Source organism: Mesoplodon densirostris, chromosome 1, assembly GCF_025265405.1.
Source record: "Mesoplodon densirostris isolate mMesDen1 chromosome 1, mMesDen1 primary haplotype, whole genome shotgun sequence".
Taxonomy (NCBI): domain Eukaryota; kingdom Metazoa; phylum Chordata; class Mammalia; order Artiodactyla; family Ziphiidae; genus Mesoplodon; species Mesoplodon densirostris.
Genome location: NC_082661.1, coordinates 119,038,193 through 119,065,345, shown reverse-complemented (window position 1 = coordinate 119,065,345; position 27,153 = coordinate 119,038,193). Strand labels below are relative to the sequence as shown.

The 27,153-nt window shown below is 40.6% G+C and overlaps 1 protein-coding gene and 1 pseudogene across 4 annotated transcripts in view; both read right to left on the bottom strand.

Annotated features, from left to right (window-relative positions):
- The window catches only part of BICC1 (BicC family RNA binding protein 1), a 304,425-nt gene that overhangs the window by 153,259 nt on the left and 124,013 nt on the right, over positions 1-27,153 (bottom strand). The window lies entirely within an intron of this gene.
- LOC132497419 (5-hydroxytryptamine receptor 3C-like) lies at positions 1,926-26,213 on the bottom strand (annotated as a pseudogene).

The window sequence follows — 27,153 nt, the reverse complement described above, 5'->3', positions numbered from 1 at the left end:
ATTTCTATAAAAGCATTAACTAAAATTTTACAATAGTATAGACAAATGTACTCTTCCTTACTTTCCTTCACATCTTCACTTTTATTGTGAATCCATGAATGTTGACTACTAAGGAATTTGTAACCAATTCAATCACCAAGAAAATTAATATTTTATGCCATATGAAATCATTATCAAGGGCCCAAAATATGGACTTTGCAGAAAAAGGGTTAAGCAGAACTACTGTAATGCATTTTAAGCCATGAAACCATGATAATTCAAGAAAAAAACAGGGAAACTTCCAGCTAATACAGGGAAAATAATGGTCATTCTGAATTATGTAACATTTTAATGGATACTGTTTTCTTCCTTTTTTTTTTTTTTTTTTTTAATTTTTGGCTGTGCTGGGTCTTTGATGCTGCCCAGGCTTTCTCTAGTTGCAGCGAGCGGGGGCTACTCTTCGTTGCAGTGCGCGGGCTTCTCACTGCAGTGGCTTCTGTTGCGGAGCATGGGCTCTAGGCACGCGGTCTTCAGCAGTTGTGGCATGCAGGCTCAGTAGTTGTGGCACGCGGGCTCAGTAGCTGTGGCTCGTGGGCTCTGGAGCGCAGGCTCAACAGTTGTGGCGCAGGGGTTTAGTTGCTCTGTGGCATGTGGGATCTTCCCAGACCAGGGCTCGAGCCCATGTCCCCTGCACTGGCAGGCGGATTCCCAACCACTGTGCCACCAAGGAAGTTCCTGGATACTGTTTTCTTATTTTCATACATTGGTAGGTCTTTAGGACCTATTTAAGAAGTAGGTAACTAACACTGGCATACCAAATGTCACACTGTGTTACTCATTAATTTTTTTTTAATGTTTCCCTAGGAATACTGCTTATATCCTTAATTTCCACTACCAAACACAAGTGTTTTACTTAAGGAAAATTCCTAGGTCATTCTTTGCAAAAATTAGTAACTATAAAATTATTAAAAGCTTAGTTAAATTTTACTAAAAATATACCTTCAAAAAAAAAAAAGTCGAATTGTCCCCTTTTTTCCCCCCCTGCAAAGGGTTGACGGGAGATGATTCAACAAAAGAAGTCCAGGAACTTGATTCTTGAGGAGCCAGATAGAGCTCCAGGGCTGGCTGAGGGGAGCCGATGGCATGCAGGGGCAAAGACGTGACTTCCGGAGAGCGCAGAGGACGATCCAGGCCTGGTCTGAAACTGCATAGAAGGACTGGGTTAAAAACAAGGTGGCTGCCAGGGCTGGGGGCTGGGATCTGGACAGGCATGAGCGCCTGACCAGTTTCCAGAGGCAAGAGAAGCTCCAGACTAGGGTTGGCACGTGGACACCTGCTGAGGTGTTCCAGAAGACAATGACCATGATGATGGAAGAGGCTGAGAAGAGCAGGGAGAGGTGAAAGAGAAGGGAACCCATCATGTGGCTCAACAGCACCCACAAGCCCACCAAGTGCTGCTTCTGAGTCTCACATTTCTACTGGCTCTTGCTGATGCAAGGCATCCATTTAACTCTGCCTCTCCGGTACCTGGCAACTTCCCTACCAACTCCACTGGCTCCTTCAGGCCAGGCAGGTAAGCAGGGGTGAGACCTAGACCCTTATTTCCTTTCTGGGGTGCAATAGGGCAGCATTTTCTTGGGCTGGTGCAGTGCAGAAGCAGAAAATAGAGCTACCGAGGCATGGGTGGGAGCCAGGTACAGCAAGTAGGTGATGAACATGGTCTCCGGCAGGCTGAGATAGACAGGACAAATCAGACATTGATGAGGGGGTGCCAGTGGCCAGGAATAAGTCATACATCATGAGCAGAAAGGTGGTGTAGCCAGGAGAAGTGTCATCATCTTCCTGCCAACAGGAAGAAGCTGAAGGTACTGATGACAAACAGAAAACCACCAGGCACCAGCAGGTTCATCATGCAGAGACTGGACCTGTGCCTGGTGGCCACCTGTTTAGATGAAAGGGCCGAAGAGGAGTGTGAAGTTCTGTTCATCAAAGGGGAAACAGAAGATGTCCAGGTTACAGATGGGGACCTCTCACAGTGGCTTCTTGTATTTGATGGACCTTCACTGTTGACATAAACCATGAGACCTGTAGGTGCCTGATCCACATCCATGAACTCCTCAACAAAGGTATCTAGAAGCCACAGGCTCTCAGTTGCCATGCTGAGCTTCCTGATGCCCTCATATTCCTCTGGGTTCCACCTGATGAATGGATTGTATGAGATCATATTTAGTCACAGGAACGACATCATCAGTTGAAGCTGTGCATCCACTTCCAGGATGGTGGACAGGGTGAAGGAGATGTTGACATGAGTGGGATGCTGTAGCTGATGACCGGATGGAAGCCTTTCTGTCAAACAGGATCTACACCATGCTGGTCAGAGCCTGAGTGGCTGACAGTCAAAGTGTTTCCTTTTTCTTGAAGCAGCAGGTAGAGAAGGAGGCAGAGGAAAAATCCTTCCCATGGAGCCAACCTCTTTCCATCTTCCTCTCCTAGGCTCTTCTCTGGAGACTTAGTGATGATGTTGACTTTAACAGACCACAGGCCACACCTTGAGCCCTAGCTCAAATTATCTTTTTTTTTTTTTTTTTTTTTTTGCGGTATGCGGGCCTCTCACTGTTGTGGCCTCCCCCGTCGCGGAGCACAGGCTCCGGACGCGCAGGCTCCGGACGCGCAGGCTCAGCGGCCATGGCTCACAGGCCCAGCCACTCCGCGGCATATGGGATCCTCCCAGACCGGGGCACGAACCCGTATCCCCTGCATCGGCAGGCGGACTCTCAACCACTTGCGCCACCAGGGAGGCCCTCAAATTATCTTTTTAATTAAAACTTTTAATTAAACTGTATTTTCAAAACCAACAACAAATTAAAACACTCAATATCAACTCTCATTCATTTATTCAACCAATCCTTACAGAAAGCTTCTTATGTGGCAAGCACTACTGTCAATACTATATATGAAAAGAGTTTTTTCATTTAGTAGCATAAGTATTTTAATTACATACTCACTGCTTGGGAAACTATAATTTATTGCTCATTTTCAGCACTGAAGTTTTTAACATACAGTCTGGGGAATATTATAAGACAAGTAGCTTTCCTTACTGTACATGCTATCAGCTTGGACCTGTCCTGTATAAAACTTTTGATAATCCTTTTAAACTCCAAAAGAAAGGTTTACTAATCCCTCAAGTAAACATCTAGCCACTATCTCTTCTTAGAGCCCCATTGTTAAAGTAAAGGAAAAAGAAACAGCTAAGTGAGCACAAGGCTGGTCCCAAGTCCTCAGTTTGTAAATTCTTCTCTGGTCTGATCAGGAAAACTATTGAACTAGTTACACCCCCTAGTTTTAGAGAGGGAAGAGAAATCTTATTTTACAAGTTGATGGGTCCTGGTTTGCATACTGAAACTGGCCCAAAGCAAAGTGCTTTCAATAAATGTGGTAAACAAACACCAGGACTCAATGTCATCAATAAAACTGAGTTTTCCCAAACAAGAGAATGTCGAGTTACACACGCCAGCCATTTAAACTGATGCAATGCTTGGAATGTGTGTTCATTAAAAGGGCAAATGAAGTCATGTAAAGCTCAAATGTGGCTACTGGGGTACAGGCTGTCGTGCTAAAGGAAAATGTCAAGACTGTTTGCGACGAGGGTCAGACCTAAAGGTGAGACTCAGAGCGCTGTGAATTCATCTGGAAAAACACTGAGCGGAAAGTTGAAGTGTGAAACTTTATCGATATTTTCCCTTTCTTTTATAAGGACATTCGGTGAAGATCAGAAGCCCACAACAAGAGGACTTCACAGAAGAAAACACAAGGAAAAGTCGTTACAACAGCTTTTTGCAAAAATTGATGTACCTGACCCAAGGCAATAATATGCATTGACTGAAATCAGAGCATCTAAAGATGATATAAAACTCCATTTTCTCAAGCTAAAATGATTCAGGCAATCTTCCAAAAGAAGTTTTACTTCCAGTCTGCACCCTGTGCATTTTGTTAAAAAGTGGAAGACCATAAAATATTTAATTCTGTGCTTACTGCCAATTTTCTATTTATTATGTTCACACCAAAAAGTAATTTACAGTAAGTCAAGATGAGACAAAGGAAAAAAACATTGATGGAGCACCTGGTATACATCAGCACTTCATAAACACGCACACGAGCTCCACTTCATCCACATAACCTTATAAAGCAGGCGTGACCCCCTTTAACACTTGAAAAGGAAGTTTAGGGAGATTAAAGAGCTTGCTTGGATCATGTAGCTGTGAGTCAGGAGTATCCTTCGCTCCTGGTTTTGCCGTTAACTAGCTATAAATCCTATATATTTACAAGTCACCTCTCTGACACTCTATTCTCTCATATGCAAAATAAAAAGACTCAGCTAAACATTTCCATTACGTTAAAAGGTGAATTTGGTTTTTGAGGGACTGATGATGGATGCCCAGACTTCTTTCTCCCCCCACCCCTCCTCCACCTCTACCCTGTCTTCCATGCCTTGGTCCCATTTCACTTTTCTTCACCCATTCCACAAGAAGGCAGTAAAAAGAAGAGCTCTCCTACCCTAAAAGAGTACTTAAAAGTTTTGATACTTGACAACACATCTAATTTTTAAAGGAAAAAACATCGTGAACAGAGAAATTAAAACTACTTCCACTTTTTGCTATATTTTTTTCATGATTACAGTGAACAAATGAGAACTGACTTCATAAAATTCCCTCAAGGGCCTCACATCTTCACTACAAAAAATAAATAAATCATTATAGTGATTTCACAGTAACGAGTTTGGTAGACATGGAAGCAACCTAAATGTCCATCAGCAGAGGAATGGATAAAGAAGATGTGGTGTATATATACAATGAAATGTTAATATTACTCAGCCGTAAAAAAAGAGAAACAGGGGCCTCCCTGGTGGCGCAGTGGTTGAGAGTCTGCCTGCTGATGCAGGGGATACGGGTTCGTGCCCCGGTCTGGGAGGATCCCATATGCCGCGGAGCGGCTGGGCCCGTGAGCCATGGCCGCTGAGCCTGCGCGTCCAGAGCCTGTGCTCCGCAACGGGAGAGGCCACAACAGTGAGAGGCCCGCATACCGGAAAAAAAAAAAAAAAAAAAAAAAAAAGAGAAACAATGCCATTTGCAGCAACATGGATGGACCTGGAGATTGTCATACTGAGTGAAGTAAGTCAGACAGAGAAAGACAAATATCATATGATATCACTTATATGTGGAATCTAAAAAAATGTACAAATGAACTTATCTACAAAACAGAAATAGAGTTACAGATGTAGAAAATAAACTTATGGTTACCAGGGGATGGAGGGGAGGGATAAACTGGGAGACTGGGATTCAGATATACACACTACTATATATAAAATAGATAACTAATAAAGACCTACTGTATAGCACAGGGAACTCTACTCAATACACTGTAATGGCCTATATGGGAAAAGAATCTAAAAAAGAGTGGATATATGTATAACAGATTCACTTCACTGTACACCTGAAACTAACACGTTGTAAATCAATTATACTCCAATAAAAAAAATTTTTTTTAAAGTTTGGTAAAGAAGCATCATTAATAGCAAGTGAGACATTGTATATCTAGGCTATATTTAAATGTCATTCTTTGCGAGTTAACTCTTAAAGAACTAGAAGGCCAAAGGGAATAAATGAGTAGTTTCTTCTGTATCCTGTTTATAATCCACAGAAGTATAAAACTCATCACAATTAGGAAGAAAATAAAATTCTAGTCTGGCAAGTAGTCATCTGTGCCTTCCTTGAAACTGTCAAGCTGCACTGAATTGAGATTTTTCCATCTGGCCTAATTGTGAACCTCTCTTTCTAGTTCATTATTGAAAAGGCAGAATAAGCTATCACTTCCAATATATCTGTCAAAAGGGCTTAAATATTAAATAGAGAAGACAGGAGCAAATAGGAGCAAATGGCTGAGATTTTTGTATTTTAAGTTCCTTGCAGAGGGGAACTCAAGGGAAAAACGAGTGTATACTGAATAATTCACTGGGCATTTGAGAGGAAGCATGATCTTAACATTTGAATGCCTAATATGGGAAACGCCAAGTGGGAGGTTTTCTGTAGGTTGCTTCATTTAAACAGGTCTTTAGTCTTGTAAAAGGGAGGCATTACTATCCCATTTAACAGGTAAAGAAAGAGACTCAAAAACTAGGTAATTTGCCCAGTGTCACACAGCTAATAAATACTGATGATGTGTCTCCAGCTCAAATACATTTGAATATAAATGGAATGAAAAGTCTTTATACTACCTCCTCCCACCTTTTCTGTGCTTGGCTAAGGATTCAAAACTACATGATTATGACACAGTTTATCAACTGCTACAGCAAGAGGGATGAGAAGAGAGCATATAGAACTTGCACTTCCAGCAATAAGGTAAACCGGATACTCAGATAAAGCCATTTCAGTAGAAAACATCTTAAAAAATAAAAATGTATTTTGGAATGTAAGGAAATTCTTTAGAGATCAGAAATGATAAAGAAAGAGATAAGCAGAAGCTGGAGTAAGCATTTGCCACAGAAATGTCCATTATTACCTGGTAGCCTTTAGCCTGGATTTTAACACACCACGATCAGAGAACAGAAAATAAAGTTCACATCAAAAACACTCACATAAAGCCCCAGAGGTTGAAATAAAATAAAACTCCCCCTTAATGATGGACTGTGGTGATGAGTGCCTGGCTTTTCCTTGGTGGAACAAGGGAAAAGAGAGAAAGTCTCCCCGATAATTTTTTTTTATTTTATTGAACTATAATTGCTTTACAATGTTGTGTTAATTTCTGATGTACAGCAAAGTGACTCAGTTATATATATATATTTTCATATTCTTTTCCATTACGGTTTGTCACAAGATATGGAATATAGTTTCCTGTGCTGTACAGTAGGACCTTGTTGTTTATCCACCCTATACACACTAGCTTGCATCTAAAACAGCATTTTCTTTTGTCCAAGCCCAAGGCCGCTGGTGGCTTTAAGCTCATGGTTCTGTTTGTATGACCAGCAGAGTTAAGAACTGCAGTGTGCCTGGGACTCCCCTCTAAGTAGCACACTTCCCACTGCCCAGCACAAAGACACAACACCAGAGTACAACAAACATTATCAACAGCGTTTTTTTCTCGAGTGTATTCATCTAGCAGTTCAAATTCATTTTTCAAGTTTCCTATAAGCAGTTTCTCTGTTAAATTTGACTCCTCAGACCTCACGTGAACTCATCACTCTTTTTTCTTTCCCTAGTAAATTAGATTTTTATTTTGTTTTGGAAATAGGATTTTGATTAAATTTTGTTTCCTTTGAAAGAATAAAGCAGTGTTCACACTTTTTTCTTTGAAGTATAGCTGACTTACAATGTTGTGTTAATTTCTGCTATATAGCAAAAGTGATTCAGTTATACATATATACATTCTTTTTTAAATACTCTTTTCCATCATGATTTATCGTAAGATATTGAATTAAGTTCTCTGTGCCGTACAGTAGGAACTTGTTGTTATCCAGTCTACATGTAAAAGCTTACTTCTGCTAACCCCAACCTCCCGCCCCCTCCCTCCCCTATCCCCTGAGAACTCTTAAACCCAAGTCTATATTCATGCACCCTTGGTGAGAGAATTCACAAACAAAACAAATTAGTTTAAAACGGCCTTAGGCTAAGGCTGTGCTCCCAGGCAGAGAGACAAATACTATCTGGAGCAAAGCATAGTCTTCAAAAAAAAATCTCATGGATAAAATTCCAATGAATATGAGCTCACAATTAAAAAAAAAATCACTAAAGATGTGAGAGGAAAACCTATGAGTAGTGAGGAATAACAGAAACAATAAGCTACAGAAAAAGACCACCAAAATAATCCAGATATTATAATAATTGACATAGGCCATTTATGCTTAAAGATGTAGAAGAATTCATCAAAAGTATGTTGAAGGAACAAGATACTAACAAAATTAATCATACAGATTTCAAAAATAATTAAAATGAGAGGGCAGGAACACTGAGAAGGCCCCTTTCCTGAGACTCAGGCACAGAGGGCCTGCCTAAAACTGAGGCTGAGGGAGAAGGGAGAGTTATCAACTCACCCTCTATCCCACTGTGAACCTTGAACCAAGTAACAAGCAACAGCAGTCTACGGCAGGGAAAGAGGCAAGAACACAGAGAGCGCCCTGCGGCCCAGGTATGCAGTACTGACCTGAAAATCGAGGTGGATCAGGAACACTGAGAAAACCTTCCTGCCCCCCAGACCTCATCCTAAGCTCAAGTTAGCAGCAAGCCACCACTGGGGAAATTTGAAGCCTGTTTTGTACTCATAGTAAATATAGCAACAACAAAATTCAAATTCAGCTCAACCACTGACAATATTGACACAAATACCTACATTAAGGGGCTGAAGGAAAAAGGGAAGTTACCATTTATTGATATTAATATTATTTACCTCAGTCTCCGTTGTCCTTTAGCGCACAATACCTGACATTCAATTTAAAAATTACTAGACACAAAATGAAAAAAATAGAGCCACTGTTAGTAGATGACATAGTCAACAGAACCAGACTCCAAGATGACCCAGATTTTCTTAAGTATCAAGGGTATTTCAAATAGTTATAAATATGATAAGGATCTAACTGAAAAAAAAATGATCAACGTGTACGTAAGTGGGGGAGGTAGATTTACTACAGAGATGAAAATTATATAAAAAGAGTCAAATGAAAATGCTTAAAATGCAGAACAAAGACACAGGCTGGGAAAAAACGTTTACAAAACATATTTCCAACAAAGGGCCTGTGTCCAGAACACTTACTACTCAATAAATAACCCAGTAAAAAGTTAGCAAAATGTTGAACAGATACTGATGCCACATGAATGGCCAATAGCACATGAAAAACTGCTCGGCAACACTGGTGATCAGAAAAATGTAAATAAATCCACAAGGAAAAATTACTAAGGTATCCACTAGAATGGCTAACATTAAAAAGATGGACAATATCAAATGTTGACAAGGATGTGGAACAACTGCAACTCTCATGCATTGCTGGTGGGAAGCCAAAATCGTACAGCCACTTTACAACACAATTTGGCAGTTTCTGATAAAGTGAAACATACACTTACCATATGAGCCAGCAATTCCACTCCAAGGCACTTACCCAAGAGAAACAAAAACATATGTCCACACAAAGACCTGTACGTGAATTTTATAGAACCTTCATTTATAACAGCCATCAAATGTAAACAACTCAAATGCCTAAGGACTGGTGAATGAACAACAAAAAAGAAGTATACCACAGACATCGACTCAGAACAAAAACAATAAACTACCAATATACCCAACCACCTAGATGAATCTCACAAGATTTACTGTACATGAAAGAATACATAAGACTAAATACCACAAGATTCTAATTAAATGACATTCTGAAAAAGGCAAAACTGTAGGGAGAGAAACAGATCAGGGGTTGTCAGGTGCTGGAAGCTGAGGGGAAGGAAACTGCTCTTTTAACTAAAATTTATAAACTGAATTTTCAAAACCAACTTACAAATAAAAAAATCTTTCATTTATTTACTCAACAAACACTTACTGAGTACCTACAATGGGGCAGGCAGTACTCTAGACACTGCACAAAAAGAGGTTCTTTTAGTTGCACATGTTTGAATTTTCGGAAAAGTAACCGATGATTCAGGTTTTCCATATGTGTTGACAATGTTTATCAGTCAGAACTCTTAATATCTTCTTACCAGATCATTACAAACATCCTGTATTTTATCATAATTTATTATACATTAGAGTTAACCATATGAAACTGCAGTATAATCAACAAAATCGTTCTTTTCCTATGTCCCACAGAGAAGAATTCAAATAGGAAAGCTGTAAAAGTAATCAGTGGTCACGTCACACCTTCTCATTGTAATGCAAAATAATCAATGACTGAATTTCAAGTCAAAACACCAGATATTTTGGGCTAACTTTTTTTCACTTTTCAAGAATTCTTCCCAAAATCCAGACTGAAATGTGTTATTCATCTCATAAACAGAGATGATTGCTATGGAGACTTAGCTGACTTCTGGTTTCCTATTTCTAATGTAAGAACTAAAGGACAATAAAATTACTCCCATTTTTAGTTAAAAGCCTTATATTTAACCTCCTTCTTTATCCTTAGTGGAAAACATGTGACAATCCTTCTTAAAAGGTTTATTTCATTGAGGCATTTTAAAATGGAATATACCTATAAAAAATTAATGTACTTTCCAGAATCAGAAAAATCAAATGGAATATCCTTTTGTTGAGAAGCAATTTTATGTGGCATAATTCATGCAGATAACTTTAGAAAAAAATTTCAAAGTTCATGCTTTAACACTATCTTAATATTTTTTTTTTACAAGCCATTGGGACATTTATACACTTCTAGTAGATGATTTCCATGAACTGTGTGGACAGTATTTTGGCCTGGAGGGACCACCCACACACCAAGACAACAGAGCTGTAGGACAGTGCGTCTCACAAAGAACCTCATCACAGAGAAAACACAATGAACAGAAATTCAGAACATAAGGGATGAAACTTTTTTTATCCCTTGCTCCTAACAATTTTTTAGAATTCCAAAATATCCAAATTCTCAAAGTTAAAAGTTTAGTTCTCTTTGTTTCCAATTTTTTTCTTCAAACTATACTCTAATTTTTATGCTTTTGTTTCTTTATTTCTTCATCATTTATAACTATATGAAATCTTCAAGCTATGGAATTTAATCTTTAGTCAAATGAATGCTACTACAAAGCCTAATATTTAAAAATCTAAATTATATCATATTTGAAATTCATATAAATTCTATAATACTTAATCCATTTTTTTAAGTCAAAGTGAAATTTTACATAAAGTACTCTGTTACCCTCCAACTGACTTCAGATATTTTCCACTATGTAAGAGATCATCTGAAGTAAACTTGTGCCATATAACTTTTGCAGAATGAATATATGCCAACAAATGAGCAAAATCGGAACACAGCATACGTAGGTAACTCTATACCTTGATTTTAATTGTTTAAACCTAAACACTGTCGATAATAGCAACCAACTTAACCATCTGCAGAAAATGAAAAACAGATGAAAAGTCTTAGATCATCATGAATCACAAAGCAACGGAACTTAGCTTTAGATCACTCCTAGGATTCTTCTGACTATAATCAGGTTTGGGGCTTTGATTTTTATAATCTAGGCCACTGGCTTCCAACTACTTCTCCCTCCAGATTTCCCAAAAGGGATGGGGCTGGTCTAGGAGATGCGTTACCTCTTTAAAATGCCATTTCTAAACTGAAGGGAGAAAAGACATGGGACCATCTTGATATCAGTGCTTCTGAATTTAATGAAAAAGCAGAAGCAGAGAGAAGCATGAGAGAACTTCAGAGACTAAGAGAGAAATCCAAGCTCAATATGCGAGCCCTTGTAAAGTCACACATTTAAATAACACACTACTAGGGACTTCTCCGGTGGTGCAGTGGTTATGAATCCGCCTACCAACACAGAGGACAAGGGTTTGATCTCTGGTCCAGGAAGATCCCACATGCTGTGGAGCAACTAAGCCCGTGTACCACAACTACTGAGCCTTCACCCCAGAGCCTGCAAGCCACAACTACTGAGCCCACGTGCCACAACTACTGAAGCCTATGTGCCTAGAGCCTGTGCTCTGCAACAAGAGAAGCCACCGCAATGAGAAGCCTGTGCACCACAACGAAGAGTAGCCCCTGTTCGCCTCAACTAGAGAAAGCCCGCAGGCAGCAACAAAGACCCAACGCAGCCAAAAATAAATAAATAAAAATTTTTTTAAAAATAATAAAATTTTCTAAAAAAAGAACACAGTACTATATATAAGATAGATAACCAATAAGGACCTACTATACAGCACAGGGAACTCTACACAATACTCTGTAATGACCTATATGGGAATAGAATCTAAAAAAAAAGAGTGGATATATGTATATATATAACAGATCCACTTTGCTGTACACCTGAAACTAACACAACATTGTAAATCAACTATACCCCAATAACATTTTTTAAAAAAAGAAAAGAAAAGCATCTCCCCCCTTAAAAACACTGACAGTACCAGGTTGCTACCAATATACCAGATCAGGCCATTTTGGAAACCACATCCTACTACCACAAAGGAAATTAAAAACATCAGAATAAAATCCAGCTACCAATACCCTGCTAGAGTCTCACAATTAGTAAGAATTTATCTCTATTCCACTTATGGAAGAAATTAGAAAAAGACAAGATGATAACAAAGATACATCTCTCAAACCTCAACTACTTCATGAGAAAAGAATATATGGTTTGAAATATTTAAATCAGACATAATGTATGCAATGTGTTAAATACAGTGATTTTCAACCTTGACAGCACATGAAATCACGGCGGGGGTGGGGGTCCTCTCTTTATATTCCCTTTCCCTTACTCCTGGCATGAAGATACTGAAATCTGAGGAAGTGGGACCATGACGGGGAGGGAATGCCATGCAGAGACATGGGTGGCAGCGTGACTGCCTGCCAGGATGAGAGGAGAATGGGGGAGCACAATGGGGGCAGAAAAGAGGATTTCTGCGCGGCTGGAATACTGGCTACATTAAGCAGAATTAATTAATTAATTGGGCATAAAATTAATTTACTGAGGATAATGGAAGCCAGCTTTCTCAATTTCCGGAGAAGAAGGAAGGCTAGAAAGAATACCGAGGAGTTGGATTACGAATTGAACTATCAGAATAAACTCATTTTTCTAAAGTTATACAGACAGATAAATATAGAAATAGTCATAGATATACATGTGTGTAGGAATGTAGACCCATATATATTTCCTAGTTCTGCCTGCTGAGAGGGCCTGGAAACAACAGCACCACTGATGCCCAGATCATGATTCTAGCTACCATCTTCCACTCAAAAGAACAAGGGCTGGGGTCAGGGTCGGGAACGTACAAGATAAGCCTGGAACATCTTTTTGTGCCTGAAAATAGGAAAAAGCTCAAGGAATGACGGGAAGTGGTCAAAAGAACACAGGGGTCCATGTGAAAGATCCCAAATCTACGACAATCTGAGTATCAAAATAATGAAATTATCAGATTAAAACCCGTGAATAAAATGAGAATTTATAAATCCATACTAAGTTAAATGGATAAATTAATTGACAAATAAGGAAGAAAAGAAAGCTCTTACAGAATGTCAACTAATAAATGTAGACAGGATCATGAAAATAAATAATCACCATTCAGCAGCTATCAAGTGGTAGTCTAAAAAGGAAGGAGTCATGAATGAATGCTAGGGCTTACAGGCGGAGATTTGATGAAGAATAGGATATTGGCACAATATGGGAACACCTCCTCACAAAATATAACTAAATACAATGGGGATGATGGTGGCTTCACAGTGGACAGACTCAGCATTCGCCAACCTCATCAGGTGATCACAGTTAACACCACCAGTGGTAGGACAGACCGACAGTACTTTTCTTGACCTGATAACACTTGAAAGAGCCTGGCATCATTCCTGCCAAGAACGCATGGCCCGAGTCTGGTCATGGGAAAACACTGAGTGATGCCAGTTGAGGGTTTCCCTATAGAATGAATGGCCTGTCAAGGGCATGAGAAACAGGGAAGAGACGTAGGAATGGGTTCCATACTGAAGAAGACTGATGCGTAGGACAACTAAATTCAACCTATGTTCATATATACAATCCTGGACCAGAAAGGGCAAGATAGACATTACTGGGGCATTTGGTGAAATTTGAACAGGGTGTGTGGACTGTATGGTGGTTTTGTAAAATGTTGATGTCCTGATGGCTGATAGACAATTTTTCCATTCCTTCCCATCCTCCCTTACTTTCCTTTGTCTTACCCTCCCAGCATGGTGACAATGACACCCAAGGAAGTGGGGCAGGAAAGGGGATAGAGTGCAAACCTAACAGCCCAGGGAGGGGGGAGGGCAGTGAAGGGGAAGCATGGTGGTGAAGGGGGAAGGAGACTCCAGGGTCATTACAAATATATATGTATGTAGGGGAAGGCTCTTCTTTGGGGAAGGTACACACCACAGCATTTAAGGGTGATGGAGCATTATTTCAAAAAAAGATTACATTAGACAGGTTAATAAAAAGGGAAGAAAATTCAGTAAAAGGTTAACAACTAGGTATCTAGGTGACAGGAGTGTTAAGAGTTCTTGGCAACATTTTTGGAGATCCAACATTATTTAAGAGGAAAACTTACTCTATTAACAAAGAATCCCCTGGGGAGCTTGTTAAAAAGCCCAATACCCCAAGCTTCCCCTTCCACCAACTAAATCTTTGGGTGGGGCGAATCCAGGGCCAGTATTTAATGCTCCTAGGAGAATCCACCAACTTGGCACTCTATGATACACAGTGATTGCTCAACAAATGGTTGATACTGCTGCTCAAACTATTATATTTAGCATAAACTCACATGTCTATATGCAGAACATAATCCACATATTGAAAACTATTCTTTAAGACAGCAATCCTGAAAGCTGTAACCTCCTATCTTAAGCAGCAAAGTTCCAACACAAGTGATGAGGTGGCTACTGTGAGCAGAGACAGCACTAAGAAAACTGTAAGATATTCGTAGTGACGGCAAAGCAAGTCTTTAATCTCTCAAATGCTTATTACATCCCAAAACAATTACTAAATTTGATCTCAGATAAGGATATAAATTACAAACATTATTTGCCTATAGAATCCTTGGAAATAAATAAAATATCAACTTAAATTGGAAACAAAAAGAAGCATATTCAACTAAGAGCTACTTGTACCAACTGGGTTTTTAAGTGGCTCTTTAAAACTTAAGTTTTGTTATTTTGTTCACTCAAAAAAGAATTTATATAAAACAAACTGTAGCTATTAAAATTGTCTCCATGTTCAAAGAATACTCTTCTCTTTGTTTAAGATCTTATACTTCTTCTAGTTTATTTTCCCTCCTCCTCTAGTTTCGCAAATGCCTGAAAATTCATCTCTGTTACAATAAATAGTTGTAAACAACGTAAAGGTTCCCCAGTCGGGGGCAGGTGAACAATTACGCTGCCTCCATATAACGTAATAACACGTTAACATGCAGCAGGAAGAAAAAACAAGGGTCATCTTTATGTATTCAATTGTAATAAGCTCCCAGATATATTGTTAAACGACAAAAGGCAAGTTGCAAAACTGGAAATATTAATTACATGCTGGGAAGGGAAAAGAGACTGAAGATCTTTTAACTTCATATGTGCATTTTTGTATGTTTCGAATCCTGAATCCTGTAAGCATATTAATTAAGCCAAAATTTAAATTAACTTATACACAGAACTGTTTTATTTTCAAGAAATCCTCCAGCACTAAGGTAACTTGCATGGACCCAGACCCACTCTTCTCCAAAATCACTGTGTACGTTAAGTGGGTGCCACTTAAATCACAGGAATGTTCATTCATTCAATGACACTGAGCTCCTACCGTGACATAAGAATTACCACAGTGCCTGTTCCTTTCAAACATATCAAAAATGCAAAAACAACCACCTCTGCCTTTATCTGGATATAGCATGTCTATTATATTGCAATGCAGTGTTGCATGCAAACAAAAACTCCAAGGAGGGATAGATGGTGCATATAGCACATTTGTAAGGATCAGTTCCAGTTCCCCGTGATCGGGGATGATTTCACTAAAAAAACGTGGCAGGTGGCCTTTCAAGAATAATCCATCAATAGGCAAAAAGAGGGATAGAAGGAGAGCATTCAGGCAGATGAAATGGCAAGACTGCTGCCTTTGGGAGCAGCTAGCAGCCCACTTGGCAACAGCACGTGATGAGTATACAAAAGCTGAGATTGAAGAGGCTGGAAAGTGAGGCTAGTGCAGAAAGCAGAGGCACTGAAATTACAGGCAAATCCAAGGCCCAGGTTAGTGTCTAGCTCACAGTAGATGTTCAACAAATGTTTAACATGGTAAGTCATGGTGGAGACATTGTCAAGATTATAAATTGTCTGTACACCCAGATGCAGTCAACCGTCTGCCATATACTGAAGGTTGGAAGTAGTCCTGGTAGTGTGTGTGGAGATGTCCTTTACTTTAATGCGTTCAGCTGGTTGTGAATTCTAGAGTTGTATTCTCAGATGAAGGAACTTTAAGAATTCTGAAAGACCAAACTTATTAGGACTTCTACAATTTAAACAACTATGTTTTCTTACTGAAGTCACCATCTATACAGGCTAAACATGTACTTGCTGGAACACAGCAGGGGCGGTGACACTTGGTTAAGGATACACAGTACCCTGATTCAAACAGACCTGTGGATTGAACAGATGGCAAATGAAGGCTGGACTCCAGCGTTGTCCATGCTGGACTATTTTGAGTTCAAACTTTGAAGAAATGCTGAACGATGTTTTCACGGAAATAAAGCGATCCTTCAGAAGAGAGGTGCGTAGTTCAACGCTCACGAAAAGGGCTTTCGGGTTCTGCTACTGCCTCTGGGGTGCACCACCTTTGTGTGGGCGTGAGTCCCTGAGCCTCTGTCCCACCAGTGGGGCTCAGTTTCAACAAGGACTGAAAACTAACCAGACCCATGAAGATGATGCAATACCCCTGGAATTTTGGAGACAACTCTATGAATCCCCAAACTATTTCTGGCTACTTAGCCAAACTCAGGGCCAAGTGTTTGTGTCTGCCCATCTCAGTGAAAACGCAATCTCTTACATGAAATAGGGCAGCTACTATTAGCAGGACAAATCATCAAAATCATTCACCCTGACTAAATATACACCAAATTGTAGAGAATAACCAGCCTTTTAAATACAACATTTCAACAACCTTATTAAAAGTACTCAATGATTAGCTCTAAGGCTATAACTATGCACTACTGTGACTAGTCTATTAGTTTCCTGTTTGCCTCTTATATTAGTGGTTAAAATCTTTATTTGGCATGGCCCAAATGTTCTAGTGTATGTAACAGGCTGTCAGGGAAACCTGTGCTCAGCCTCCCTATGTACAGATTTCAAATTACAAAGCCTTCCACTAATAGCAAACACTCATTTGAGGCAAGGAGGAAAAAACTTAACACTTACTAAGCTCCAACTGTGTGCTAGGCGAAGTGCTTGTTCTCTTCTACCCAACATACAGAATATGTTTAAGAGTTCTTTAATAAGTAAATAAAAACAAGCTACCTCCTGCCAGACAATAACCACATTAAAGATCCTTCTCCCCAAAATCATAAAACAAAAACGTTTAACAAGGTAGACTCTAAGGTCTCCTCCAAGGTTAAAATGGTGTGTCCTTATAAAATGTTTTCAAATGAATTCTAAGGTAAGGTAGCAAGGCATTATGTAACTGACCATTTTTAATGGACGATACTATAAAATTCCAAGTCAGAACAATCAACGCTTATTAAATAGCTACAATGGGCATATCAAAACTCACCAAGAATATGACTATGAGTAAGTAACCTTCTTGGTAACTTATAATCACAGCTGCATGCATGTGTGTGCATACACAATTACTTCCATTTGCTTTACTCCAAATTATGAGGAAAACACCTGTCTGCTGGGTCTGAACGCTGGTCATTCTGCCAAGAGACTGCAATGACGGTGTGAGGATTAATGTTAATTCAGCCAACACTAAGGACCTCAAATCTCAGGACTCCCAAATTTCTACTTACACACGTTGTGATGGTGAATGCTCTTTTCAAGGTTCTATTTTAACTGCATTTGGAAACTCACAGAACTTTAGAGTTGGCAGAGTTATGTTCGTTTTGCCCAGCTCCTTCATTTTATAGAGGGGAAGACTAATTTAGAAAAGGGGAAACGGCTTCTCAAAGTAACATCACTGGCTAACAGTTCTCTTGCTTCTCAGGATCAACACCTCACACTCCACCCGCTTCTTCTGATATATTAAGTATGTTTTTTTTTTTTTTTTTTGGCACTGCACAGCTTGCGAGATCTTAGTTCCCAGACCAGGGATCAAACCTGCGCCCTCAGCAGTGAAAGCGCAGGGTACCAACCACTGGACTGCTAGGGAATTCCCAAGTATGAATTTTTAATATGCTTTCTGTCCCAATTCACTACTGAATATGGAATGGCCCTGGGGATGGTTCCTTAAAATCTCATATCAGCTAACTCTATTGAGTAATTAAGATGACCCTTCAATCATCTTCATCCTGCTATCTCAAGAAAAATCCACTTTTATCTTAGTCACACCTACCCTTGCCAAACCTAGAACAAGAGTTCAAGGTCTACAGAAAACCTGTGGTCCTGCTCTCCCACTATAAATTTGGAGCCATAACTTGTTTTCAATTACAACCACTATTTAAGGCAGTAGATAAGCAAAGCTAAAGCTTTCAAAACACACATTACATTTACTTGGCAATGGCACTCCAGATGTACGTGATTCACGATGAGAACTGGAGGTGTCTTAAAGAGCACGTATGAAACAAAAGTATCCCATGAAGAATCGAGAGAATCCCTGAAGGAAAACTAGGATGGGAGAAGAATAAAACCAAGGGAAGGATTGGGACACAGAATTTCATACCACAGGGCTTGAATGGTCACTGTCCTGGGCTGCAAATTTGATCCCTGCTTCCCTCAAGCAAAGAGAGAAACCACATTTGTACACTACTCAACAGTGTCCATAAAGCTTAAAAAGTATGCCAATTTTTCAGGGCAGGAGCACCAAGGTTGCGGGTATTAAGATCTGTAAGCAATTTCCCCAGCAGTTCCTCATCAAAAGTCCAGTCTGTGACGCAGTGGCTGTCCTCCACAATACTGGCGTGTGTGGCTCTCTTCTGCTCATCGTCTCTCAGTACAGGATGACGGCCTAGAGCCAAGTAAAGGAGAGACCAACAACCCATCTCACTGGGGTGCACAAGTACACCTGAAGAAAGCCAAAACCTCCCTTAGAGAAGAGTCTGGCTTCACTCCAACTCTGAGACAAATGGGCGATTAAGGTCACAAGGCTCAGAGCCTGGTCACAATCATTTTAGCCTGGAAAGTGTTCAAGGCAGGCATTCCTCATCGCCTCCAGGAGTAATTTGTAAATTGGGGGTGGGGTGAAGAGGGAGCCCAGTAATTTTCTGATCTCTAGAAAGCATGATTCAATGAACGCTAACAGAGGTTCTGCCATTAACACTTGTACTTCTTTTTCAAGGACTAACTGCCATTGGTTTCATCTTTTCCTACCGAGACGTTTTTTCATCTTGACTTATTTTTAACAAAGGGAGTTCCAGGTTGACTTCAAAAGCTTATTTAAAGGATATGTTTTAAAAAGGATATAAAGAGGCTGAGTTTTATTGAAAATAAATTATAAACCAAGGAGGAATGAATGAATATGATGTGCTGTAAGTAATAAATGCAGTCGTAAGTCTGAACTAGCAAAATAAGTCATTTCAATAAAATCTGCTCTGGGCTAGTAATACAAAACAGATAGAGGTCTGAAATTAGCACCCCAATAGCCCCACATTAGCAGTGAATAAGAAGAGGATAGCCTATATTCCATGGATGACAGGCAAGACCCACAGAGGACAAGGTCATCCCACTTGAATTGCAAGCCCCTCACACTGTTGTTTAGTCAAAGGCTGATATAACCAGCTCACAAAGAAATCACAGATTGGGGGGGCAGTAACATGAACCCTGACATCACTACTTTGAACTGTGCTCTCTGGAATCCCTCTTCCCCATCTCTTACCAGGAAGGTAAGAATCCATCAATTTCTGGTCACTTTCAGTATTAGAATCTCAGTCCAGTGCAGTGTAACTCTCCACTCTCATAACCAACTCTGTTAACCCCACTCTCCGTGACCAGCCAGATTTACAGCTCAGGAAACTCAGGGTGGTGTGGAAAGGGGAGAGGAGAAGAGACAGCTACAGAAAGAAGGCACACAGGGAATGGGTGCTATTCTTTCCTGCCTCCAGACCTCTTCTAAGCTCCAGAGCATCTACTCAGTAGGTGGTAACTAGCATTTTTTTTAATGAAACAGAAAAGAACAGAAAAAATTCAGGTTGTATTACATGTAAATGTTATTTCATTAACTTTTTTCCATTTATTTATTTTCATGTAGGTGTATACTGGGTCAGGATGTAAAATGTATTTCTTCCTGCTGGTGACAGTGAAAAACTGAAAGTCACATCTTTTGATCTCAGATGGTATGACAAGATGGTGGTTATAGCATGGCCTTGGGAGCCGGACCATCTCGATCCAAATTCCAGATACTAAATCTCTCTGTGCCTTAGTTTCCCGTGTATGTAAAATATGAACAATAATAGAACCTATATCATAGGGTCATGTTGGGAGGATCAGATGAAATAACACATGGAAACTGCAGCATACGCCAGTGAAGATTAGCTATTTAGGGGAAAAAAAAGGATGAAAGAAAAAGCAAATGCCTCCTTACTGACCTGGGTGCATCAGCAATCCTCCCACCACTGCTTTCCAGTGCTTCTCTGACTAATGCTAACCAGCTGCTGACAACCTCTCAGGTAAGGTCTGCAGGTGTGGCTCTCCTGTGGGGAGTCTATATGAGTTTTCTAGAGGCAGCCATGAGGATTCCACTGCACACTTCCTTGACATGAGAAAACCAACATCCTCCATGTCTCCTTAACCACCGACACCAGGAGAATACCCAGGGGTCTCTAGATGCTGGGCTCTCCTCACCTAGCGATCAGGCTTCATGGGTGGGTGAACAGAGAGACAGCTCTCCAACCCAACTACTTTCAGTGGTATGAACGTGACCCACAGTAAACTTTGGGAGAGTTTCTCCCCAGTGCTCTTTTCAAATCTCACACAGACACTGGGGCACATCAGCAAGACTGTTGCTTATGTAGTTAAGACACTAGTCTTCCTCTTGCAGACATGCCCAATGCTTATGAGAGATTTCCTTGGAAAGACCCTTCTCCCAAGGGATCATCTTGTTTTTATGGGGACCACCCCCATTTCCCACCAGCCCAACGTGCTCAATGACTCTCTAACTCTTCCTTCCCACTTTAACCTTCTTATTGGGTAGGGGGTTTGCAGGGAAGAGGGGTGGCTTGTCATGGTGGCTGTTGGTATTAACAGCAGTTTCTGCCACCTCTTAACAAATGTGAAGAAGTGTACAGATTCACGTGTTGGCAATTCTTCTGACACTCTCTTCAGAGTGCCAGGGCCACAGAGCCCTCCACTCCTGAGTCCTAGTTGCCAATTGTGGGGTAACAGGAAAAGGTCCTACTCAAATCTCGCGTAGTGCAACTATCAAGAAAAAAAGAAAAGCAAAAAGGAAAGAGAGAAGCAAAGAGATCAGAAGTCATCTTGAGTAGGAGGAAAGGCAAGAGTAACAAGTAGCTTTATCCTCAGACAATGGAGAGGATTTCCAACAACACTGAGCCATTCTGTCCCTCAGCGCTCTGGCAGTTAAAGATATAGCATGGTGTGGGTGTGTGGGTGTGTGCGCGCGCGCACGCGCTGGGGTATTTTTGTATATTGTGAGCATCTAAAACCTCCAAGTACCACACACTGCTACAGCAGATGACTTCAACCATGTTCTACTGTAGAAGGTCTCAGTCAAAAGAGCTGACACCGCCTTTCAGGATGTCCTCGTGGCTTGCTGAATAAGAGAAGTGCTTCTTTAATGCAGTTGGCTGTGCCATGTTTATTTCTGAAAACCTTTTCAAATTAAAATAAGGCATGAAGAGCCTAGCTAGATCAAGTTGAAAAAGAACTCAAGGTGCCCTAAAGCTGGGGGGGAAAATGTGATTTCTGGAAAATACATTGCTGAATGCAGTGTGTCCTCAGAACAGTTTACAGCACTTTATAAAATCAGTCAATCATGGCAACATTTGTCAACTTTTCTCTGTAGTTCTGGTCAAAGCAAAGCACCAAAGGGAGCTGGAGAAAACTTCAGCTAGTTTCATGTTTGCAGAGCTGTGCTTCTCTCCCATGATTACACACACACTCTTTTTTTTTTTTTTTTTTTTTGATAGAGCACTCCCCAAATCCCTTAAGCACACATTCTTGTAATGGTGAGGGATAATCCTTTATACCCCATCAACAAGACATAAAAGTAGTCGTGAACAGCCAAAGAGGGTTGTGTGACTTGGAAAAGTCTTATGTTTTCAAAGTGCTGACAAGCCAAAAGACACAGATTATGGTGAAGATGATGGTTTTCAGGAGTGTAGAAAGTCACCTTGGGAAAAATCACTCCTTCACAGTCTTTGATACTATAACCACTATGACGCATTCCTCTGGATTCCAGATAACTAGTATCTTATGGTATTAAAATACTTCCTAAACTCATGAATGATCTTTAAGTTCTTTCAAATTTCTGAACTAAGCTAAAGGCCAAGGATTTCTGATTCTCTAAAGCAGCAAAGAGATTTTGACATTTCTGCTCTTTCCTAAAACGGTATCCTTTCCATGCTTTTATAGACTAAACTTATTTTTTTTTTTTGGTGGTACGCGGGCCTCTCACTGTTGTGGCCTCTCCCGTTGCAGAGCACAGGCGCCGGACGCGCAGGCTCAGCAGCCATGGCTCACGGGCCCAGCCGCTCCGCGGCATGTGGGATCTTCCTGGACCGGGGCACGAACCCGTGTCCCCTGCATCAGCAGGTGGACTCTCAACCACTGCGCCACCAGGGAAGCTCTAGACTAAACTTCTTACAGCAGAAAGTTGGCGTCCTCTCTTTCAACCTTTACTATAGACAAATATTCAACATTTAATGCTAATTTTATAATTAAATAAAACATTTTCATATTCTAATGAGAAAATTATTAAGTGATTCCATGATCATCAAACAGGATACTGTCAACCGATATTTATGAACAAGAAAAGTTGATGACTATAAAAAACACAATACAGACTATTTGGCAGAGTAAATGACAATGAAATTAAATTATATATATAGGCTTATCTATGATAGGAAGATGACTAGAGAGATACTTCCAACATGCATGTAGTATCTTTAGGCAGGAATGTGGCTTTTCTTTAGTTTCTGCCCTGTAATTCTCTGCACTCTTTTTTTCTGTCAACGAGTACATAGCATTTTTACTGGAGAAAAAAAAAAAAGAAAAAGCTGTTTCTCCAAATAGAATATAAACTTATAAAAAGAAACATTTTCTGTTGTATTTAAAACTAACATGTGAACTCCCTAAAACAGACAAGGCAAGAGAGACCCTGTATCTCCCAAAGGCAGCACTACCTGTTGCATTTTTCACAGAAGTGTCTCCCACGGCCTGAAACAGAATCGTGGACTTCCATTACTTCTACTGTGAGTTTCCTAAGAGGTTCTGTGCAAGAGGCGCACAGATACCATGAGAGTCTCAATCAAAATGTTCTAGACACATGAGGCCAAATTAAAAAGGGTTATTAGCAATGAGCGTTTATACGCAGAAGGATGTCGATCTTTACAGTAATCGCCACAGCCTCATCTCTATGTAATGATATCCAAACAGATAATGCAGGCAGCCTGCGAGACCCTAAGCCTTTTTGGAAGCATATATGATAGTCATACCTCACCAGGAAGTATGGTAAAGCTAATTCTGTTTGTGTATTATGGAGAATTTTAGCCCAATGGGTTATTCATATATACTTCTTTTACAGGTAAAGGTAAATTTCATATTTCACATTCTTATAAACATCCCAAATGTGCATACTGACTCTATTTGGGAAAGTGGAAAGTTATATTTATCAGCATCTTGCCCCCAGCATGACTGACACATTTAAAAGGTGTTGTCTTTGAAACATTTAGCCTTCGTAATTGGTCTACATTTTCCATCTCATAGTAAATAGCACAGTACTGTTCTTGGCCCGAAGAGTCAGTGCAAAACAAAAACAAAGATAAGTAAATGCACAGACCTATGGTTCAACAATTATTTTTCAACAGCTTTGCACGTCTAATCACTAGTCCAGAAAAACACGTATTTCTTCAGTTTCACTGGCATTGCTCCAAATTCATCTAGAAAAGCTGCTTAAGTAAAGGACTTAAGTGTACCTGAGTGTGTGAAAATTTTGTTCATTTGCCAGAAGAGATTAAAAAAAAAAAATAGCCAGCATATCTCCAGCAGGAAAATCCAGTCATCAGAAAGGAGAGCACCAAAGGAAAAGGCCACTCCTCCTGGCAAGATGGAGTTGTTTTTCTTTATATAGTTTCTCTTCACCTTTGAGGCAGTTCAAATGACCTGGCCCACAGTCTTGGACAGCACGCCCTTACTTCAAGTCAGTCACCTGGCCTCGGGAGAAAACTCACTTCACTACTGACTCAAATGACAATGTGACTGCTGGCAAAATTCTGTATTCCAAATTCAAACGGTAATAGAGTTGACTACATTTTGAGCCAGGATCACAAAACTCAAATTGAGAAACCAGCCAGGTTGGACGCTTGGGTAATGTCCTTTGTGTTTGTTGAAGTCTGCCTAGCAACCACTGGCAATTTCTGAAAGCACGTTCACCCTGGAAAAATAAATAACTGCCAAAATGCCAATGTGGTTCTAATTGCATACCCTCCTTAAAACTTATCATCAGCTTCTCCACCTTGACCTAAGGTACCACAAATTGTGTGTGTGTTGGGGGGCAGTTGGTTGGGGGCGGGGGGGTCCTTTTCTGTCCATATAAAGCAAATGCTTTGTTTCAACACACATTCAACCTTTTAGAGTGTAGACATAATACTATCCTATGAACGTCGTTACTAAAAATTGACATTTAAAAGTAACTTTGCCTCTGGCTTAAAATATATATAGGCATATTAAAGCTAGTTTTCAACATATGCTATACTGTCAAAATGACAGAAGGAGAGAACCTATACACGGTTTTTCACTTAAATTTTTAATCAAGAGGACGTGGTAGAAATATTATCAGATCTCAAATATCTTTACCTGGAAGGCTTTTTCTTTTTCCTCCTTAAAAGACTGCCCTTCCTGACAACATTAGACGAATTAAACTTAATTATGTTTTCAAAGCTTAAGAATATTTAAAAAATCAAAGCAAGAAAATACTTGTTCTTATCTAATTTTTCCAATCACTCTCATGTGGCTCTGGATGCACAGCTCTGAGTCTTAAAGGGAGCCAGCTGTGGAATGCCACAAAGCATGCCTGCCACACACAGGGGGCCACAAAGAAACCAGAGGCGCCCAGGTGCAGGGGCAGCCGGGGGTCTATATCTGTGCTGCATGGGCTAATGTGAAAAAAAGGCTACTCCCTGGACTGTTTTTAAGATTTGGCTGAAAAGAGCTCAACTGCCCTCTCTTCACAACTTCTTGGTCTCAGGTGGTGGAATCTGTACAAGGCGCACGGGCCAAGTCAGTCAAATTGTCTGAGCCAGTTTCCTTTCCCTGAAGTCGGAATAAAGCTTCTGCCAGGTTTCTGCAAGGATTACGAGATGTCTTCTGCAGCAAGTGCCTCAATACCATGTCTGACACATTATAGGGACTAGGAAAAGGGTAGCCACGTGTTAGAAAGTGGTGCTATTGCTAGAATTATTAGTAAGGATAAAAACGAATAAGTATTAATAAAAGCTCGATCACCACCTTATCTAACTCAGTTGGGAGAAGGAATATTCATCGAGGATTGTCTCACAGCTGTACAGGTCATCCTAGATTTTTTTTTAAATAAATTTATTTATTTATTTTTGGCTGCGTTGGGTCTTCGCGGCTGCGCAGGCTTTCTCTAGTTGCGGCGAGCGGGGGCTACTCTTCATTGCGGTGCTCAAGCTTCTCACTGCAGGGACTTCTCTTCTTGCGGAGCATGGGCTCTAGGCACGTGGGCTTCAGTAGTTGTTGTGGCACTCAGGCTCCAGTAGTTCTGGCTCCCAGGCTCTAGAGCACAGCCTCAGTAGTTGTGGCGCACGGGCCTAGTTGCTCCACGGCATGTGGGATCTTCCCGGGCCAGGGCTCGAACCCGTGGTCCCCTGCACTGGCAGGCAGACTCCTAACCACTGTACCACCAGGGAAGCCCCCATCCTAGATACTTTAAATTCCTAATTTTTGTAGAATTGCTTTAACTCATAGTAGCACAAAAGCAACTCTATTTCTCCCACACAAGAGATGTAACCAGAAATAATCATACAGCAGCTGGGAGTAGTTGCTGTTGACAACACAGTCTACCAGACACATACTGCAGGGTCTCCTTTAGCAAATTCACAAAAGATCTTCTGAGGTTGAGGCTCCTGTAGCCATAAAACCTGTGATCTTCCTGAGCCACTGACACAGTTTTAATCTTCTGAAACTTGTGTTTCTTATAACCGGTCAGCTTTTCAGCTTTGGCCATGGGGGAAGCTCCAATTCTGAGGTGTGTTTTGTATACAAACCCTAATGCTCCTCACCTCAGATTATTTCCAAACTCTTATTTTCCCTTCACACTTTGTGAAACAAGGGATGACACAGTGTACCTTAAAGCTTGACCACTGTGCCATTCAGAACTCACCCTGAAAACAGAAGAGTGCCGTGTTCAACGCAGGCCAGCCCAGTTTGCATCTGGAGGTAATGGAAAGGTTTCTCTGATGGACAGATGGTGACAGATGACTACGGAGGAAACCGCTTCAGGAAATATCTGGGAAGCTTGACAAAATCAGAGGCAAAGGAAGAAGACAGCAAAGAGCTCTGTAATCAAGGGAGGGTGCTTCAAACACTGGATGCAGCCAAATGCTTTTGGATGCACAAGGATGTCACGTAAGCGAGACTATCACCCCTCCCTCAAAGGCTCACATCCCGATCTGAGATTGGCACCATCACAAAGCCTTCAGAAGACAGACCAACCACAGGGATTTAAACTCTCCAGTTTTTAAGCTGAGAAATTCAACTCGGCTTTCCTTTAAGTAACCGGTTGGTTGAGAAAGCCAGACAACACAAAATTTTGTTCAGTGGTATCTAAGAGAGACCTGGTTGACAAGCCCCAAAAGTAAATGTCACCTCGTAGGCATTATGGTCTAAGAATAATACAAATGAATGGTCCATATTTTCAGGAGCGTAGGTGTTTTTGCTGATGTGTCCAATTAGATCATGGGTCGTGCAGTCAACCACACTTTCCTGCAAGACCACGGGCTGCGGAGAGGACAAAGGGCCAGACTGGTGGAACAGAAATGGTGACTGCGCAGCCCAGACTTGAGGGAAAGGTTTTGCAGGTGTTCTCAAATCACCAGGAACTCATTAGAGAAAACGTTCCACCAAGTTCCAGGAATAACGCCAGCCTAGAACTCCTCTCTCTGACC